We start from the raw sequence: 5,464 nt of genomic DNA, 5'->3' as shown, positions 1-5,464 counted from the left end.
CTTCTGAGCCTGGCACAGGTGAAGGGCTGCATCTTCTCTGCTTGCCTCCAAAAACAAGCCTGGCAGGCTGCAGGGTCCAGGTGTTCTTGTTTCGCCTCTGAAATGATGCATTTTTTTTCCTGTACACGCGTTTCCCATACAGCTTTCAGACTTCCTATAACCTTTTCTGACTCCTCTCTAGCAGGGCCTGCTCTGTTATTGCCAGATCAGTTGGCATTTTGACAGAAAAATAGTCTTTCCATAAAAATCGATATTTTCAACAGGAAAAATGGATTTATTGACTAAAAGAATGGATCTTTCCATTGGGGGAATGGGAACAACAGCTCCCAGTAGCTACTGGGGTGGTTGCTTTGTTTTCTGCCTGCAGAAGAACCAGCCAGGTGGGCAACTTGCAGCTGAAAACTGGTTCCCTCAAAAGAGATTTAATTTTTCTGGAATGTTTTTCTGTAAAATATTCCACCTTTTTATTTTCTGCTCCAATTCAAAGCAAACAAATACAAATAAATCAACTTCAATTATTTCCCCCTCTGTATTTCCCTTAAGGCTGTACTATGACTATGTGCAGATAAATAAATTAGGTTAAGCAACGGTAAATTGTCCTGAGCTGCCTTTTATTATCAGAAAGTTGCGTCGGCAACTAAGATAATTTGCTGATGTTGTTTTACGTGATCTCGGTTCCTGCATCTATTCATGAGATTATTCCAACTGTTATACTGGTGCATTTAAATTAAGCAGGGAAATGTTTTAGGGCTTTTTGCAATGATTGCTTATTTATTTTATTATCAATAATAAATTTAAACCAAAGTGAGGCGACTCCTCTTTCAAGGATGGTAAAACGCAGAGGAGAAGCAGCTGGTGGCACATAAACAGCAGCTCTGCAGAAACAGAGATGAGCTGCTGGAAAGGCTAAAGAGAAGCCGAACTAGACTTGTGGGTCCTGCTCAGGATTCTTTCCGTTTTGAAGAAAATTGTGAAGCCCCGAGAAGGTGACAGCCCTTCGTAATGAAAGGAGAAGGATGATCCTCCTTGATGTTATGTTGTTGCTGTGCTATGTGGGGAAGCACTGGTAGGACTGGTAGAAAATTTGATCCTGTGGTTATTTTTAATGACAAAATCTTGTTTTTCTTTGGAGAGCAACATTTACAGCCGCTGTTCTCTTTTCTGATATGTTTACAGTTTTCAAATAATTACATTTACGCTGCGGTATTGTTTTTACATAATTAATTAGTTTCATTTTCCATCCAGGCTTCTCAGGGGGAGGGAAGGTGTGGAGTCAAACCACTGCTTCGGCACTGCCTCTTTTAGAATTGTAAAATATTTCCTTCCGCAGGTAAGTCTGTATCCTCACAGGGTGCTTGCCCTCAGGATCAAATGTTGGAGATGGAGCAGTGGTGGGGTGAGTGAAGTCGGTACAGGGATGTCTGTGGGCAAGGGTTTCTAGCCCTTTCTTCCCTCCTACTTCAACCTAGAAGTGCTTTGTTTGCACCCTCATTTTCTTTGTGTTACAACTGAGCAGCTGGAAAAGGTCCATAAAGATGCTCACTGGGCAAGTCGAGGCTGCGTGAGGCAGCTCAGGGGAAAGTGGGTCTGTGGGTGCCCAGGGTCTGGCTCGTGTGGTGGATAGGCCATTGACGCAAACAGGTCTCGAACTCCTGTTCCATCTCCTTGACCAGCTCCCTAGCCCTCTGCCCACCCACCAGTGTGCTATCTAATTGAGAAATTGATTAATTGATCAGGGAGTTACAGCCTTTCTTAATTAGGCTTGCACTGCTGCCCTGGTCCTGGCATGGAGTTTCTAGCACCATGAATCTTAAAGCTGCATTACAGTGGAGATGGCTTCAAAGAAAGAGGATGTTCTGGTTTCCTCCATGAGATGGAATTAATGTCATGAGAGAAAAATCAATGCACAAAATTAACTCGGCTATAGATGATGCTAAAGTGCATCAAGGATGTCTCACCTTGTGAGCTGCGGGCAGCTGGGTGGGTGGTTTCCCAGACACATAAAAAAAATGACCCTCAAGTTTTCAAGTGCGAGGTGAGGCCAGTCCTTCTGACAGCCATTTCATTTGAGCTGGAAAATATTGACACAAATCTTATATCCCTAGAAGATGTTGGCCCTTTAGGTCTTCCCTTCCCGCACGCTTGCTGGGTTACCACGCGCTAGCAGCTGCGGCAGGATGTGTAATGAAACACCTAATATATTATGACAAGTAAAGGCCTTTGAGTGGGGTGGTTAATGTTCTTTTTCTTCCGCATGTGCGGCTGATAGATCCTCTGCTGGTTTGTTTTTCAATTACTAGGCACAATTTTAGTGGCAGAGGTGCTGTTTGCAGTGTTTTGTAGTAGAATCCTTATGATAATAATTATTTAAAATTAGAGAGTGAATGGAAAAGCTCCTGACAATGAGGCATTATTAGTCTGATTAAAGCCAATGGCAGTACAGGCAGGTATTAATAGACTGCTTCCTCCACAATTTTCTCCCAGCAGCTCTCTCCTGGCTTGCATACTTTTCTCTCCTGGTTGTGCTGCTTTCCAGGACATTTAAGTGTGAAGTCAGGACTCTTACACTTCCAGCTGTGGGGTTAGTCCGGAGCAGAAGTCATTAAGCATTGGAACAGGCTGCCCAGGGGGCTGGTGGAGTCCCCATCCCTGGATGTATTTAACAGATGTGTGGAGGTGGTGCTGAGGGACATGGTTTAGGGACCCTGGAAGCACGGGGTGCACAGTTGGACTTGATGGTCTTAAAGGTCTCTTACAACCAGATGATTTTATGATCTTACCAAACTGGCCAGTATTTCTCCTGAAGCTACTAGGCTATACTGGTCCTCTGAGACAGTCCCATCAGCTGCAGAAGCCAATGCTCTGAAGAACTGTGGGGCAGTTTCACCACTCTGGCCATAGGGCAGCAATCCCTGTCCTGTGCTCATGGCGTTTGACCTGGGCTGGAGCACTGCAGTGCTTCTGTTTTGGGGTGTTTGGGGGCTTTTACAAGACTTTCCTAAGATCCCATAGACCCATCACACATACTTGTCCCATGCAATGACCACCTCTTGCTGTTGCCTGATTTTAAAATGTGATTGCTAAATTAGTAGGTCTGACATTTGCAAGTGTGACTTGCTGATCTGGCCAGCTTTTAAACCTAACTCCTGGGTTTGCTTTCTCCAACTTGAACTAGAAGCGCATCTTAAACAGAGTTATGTACTGTGGATTGATCTGATCTAGTGCCAACCTTTTCCTCATGCAGTCCGTGCTGTTTTCTCAGGGCAGGAAAGCAGAGTCCTTTATTTCATGAAGGAAAGGCTATACCCTGTCAGAGAGGACAGCAGTGCTGTAGTCCTCTGGAAGCAGGGGGAAATATATAGTACTGTCACTGCCAGAGCTGGCTCCTAGAAAAGGACCAGGGGACGGAATCATCCTGGTGCAATGTTGACTGTGCCTGGTGCACTGCAGTACCAAAAGATCAAATGGTGTGTCTGGACAGGGAGGGCTTGGGTGACAGCTCCAGGTAGTCACTCCTGAGTGCTGGTGCCCATCAAACCCGGGGAGCCGGGTGGGTGAGATCAGCAAAGAGCCATTTCATTGATCACGGGGGATTTCATTTACTCTGTGCTGGGAGGACTATGAGAGGGGTAGGACTGCAGGTCTGGGGCAGTGATGTGGCAGGTACATGGGAGCCTTTTGGAGAGAAAAAAGTGGCCAGGGTGGGAGGGGGAATGCTCTTGGGAGATGAAGCATCTCTTCTGCTTCAAGGAGCAGCAATCTTCATGCACTGCTGGGCACAGGAACTTTTCACCAGTATGATGGGCAATCACAGGGCAGATTTTTGCTTCTCCCAAGCAGACTTACCCTTCTCTGCAGTCTGGGGAAGATCTGTAGCCTTGTGCCTTCCCAGGGAATGCAGCCTGCATCTGAAGTGCAGGTTAGGAGGGATTCCCATGTCTCTGGCTATTTCTCCAGCTCAGAGCTGAAAAAAAATTGACACAGAACCAAATCAATAACAAGATGCTCTGGCAGCAGTGATGCTTAAGATAAACCCTGGGATCTCTCTAGCACCAGGACCTGCTTCTCAAGAACTCCAGGGCTTTGCCTTAGAGACCAGCTCTGTGTGAGTGTATGTCTGTGTGAATATATATGGCCTCCTGTAAAAGGCAGGAAGTGGCTTAGGAATCATGGCTATTAAAGCCTGAGATAGAAGCTGAACAAGAGCCCTCGAGCAGCACTGTCACACAAGGCTGTATCATTTGAACTGTCTGGCTCTCTGTCACTTTAACAAGTCTATAAGCCAAACATCTTACTTGTGTTTGGAGAGGGATTTGTTTCGAGCACCGGTGCTTGCCTGGTGAGAACAAACTCAGAAGTGGGGTTAGTGAGTAACAGAAGATCCTCTTCTTAATTTTGTTGCCTGTGATCTCGAGGGTCAATGTAAGGGATGGCAGCCTGCCCTTCCCAACCCAGTGAGCATTGCTTTCAAACCAGCTTTCATGACAACTTCAGTCTCCTGGAGCTGAGATGTGGTCCAGGATGTGTCCCTTTCCTGCCACAGGGGCACAAAATGTGCTCCTACTCCTGCAGACTTCTGACAAAGAGCCATTCTGTGTGTTTCCTACCAGCTATTTACAAGAACAACTGTTATCTCTCTGCTCTCTGGGTAATTCAGGGCTTTGGCTGGCTGGGGGCCAGTTGTTCGCTGCTCAGTAAGATTCTGAGTTTCTGGTGCTTGGTGGTTTTCGTGTACATTGGCAGGGGAACACTGTGCTGCTGCTGCTGGAGATCGCTGAATAAAGGTGAGGCATTAGTTTTTGGGAAGAATTTATTAAGCCTAGATGAAATGCTGTTTGTATGGAAAAGCAAACCCCCATTCTGTATCTGTGGAACGAATTACAGCATTATGCAAACTCAAATTGGTTAACTGTGTGAAGTTACTGAAAGAGAGGCTTGATCCACCAGAAAAGCAGATTAAATCTCACAGCCCACAGAAGTCCTATAAAGAGGAGCATGTTCTGCTGCCTCCATCATGCAGGAGGTGCAAAGGGAAGGACAATGGGGAGGAGCAGGAGGGAAGGGGCAGCTCCCCTCCCTCAGGAGCAGATGGGGCTGATGCCTCCCAGTGTGTTGTCTTTGGTGGCTCCTGGAGTAGGAGAGCAGCCTCTCTGCTTCCGAAATACTGCTGCCATGGGAAGTGTAAGTCTCTGTGGCAGAGGAAAGCTGATAGGATGCTCCTGGAATGAGGGTGACATTTCTCAAAGGTAGGATGCCTCCTCTTCCTAGTGTCAGTCTGATTTAGGCTCCTGGAGACAAACCAGGTCTGAGTGCTCTTTGTATGAAGCGCACACGAGCTTGCCCGTCCCAAGCTGGCTGCCAAACTCTTCATCTTGCAGTGGGTCTGTCCTCCTGCCGTGCCCTCAGGGCTCTCCTAAACCTCCTTGGCTTGTCTAGAAGCTAAAAAAAAAAAAGTAGAGCTGAC

The sequence above is a fragment of the Buceros rhinoceros genome, unplaced genomic scaffold, assembly GCF_000710305.1.
Source record: "Buceros rhinoceros silvestris isolate BGI_N320 unplaced genomic scaffold, ASM71030v1 scaffold16586, whole genome shotgun sequence".
NCBI classification, from domain to species: Eukaryota; Metazoa; Chordata; class Aves; order Bucerotiformes; family Bucerotidae; genus Buceros; species Buceros rhinoceros.
Note: the sequence above shows the minus strand (reverse complement) of the source record.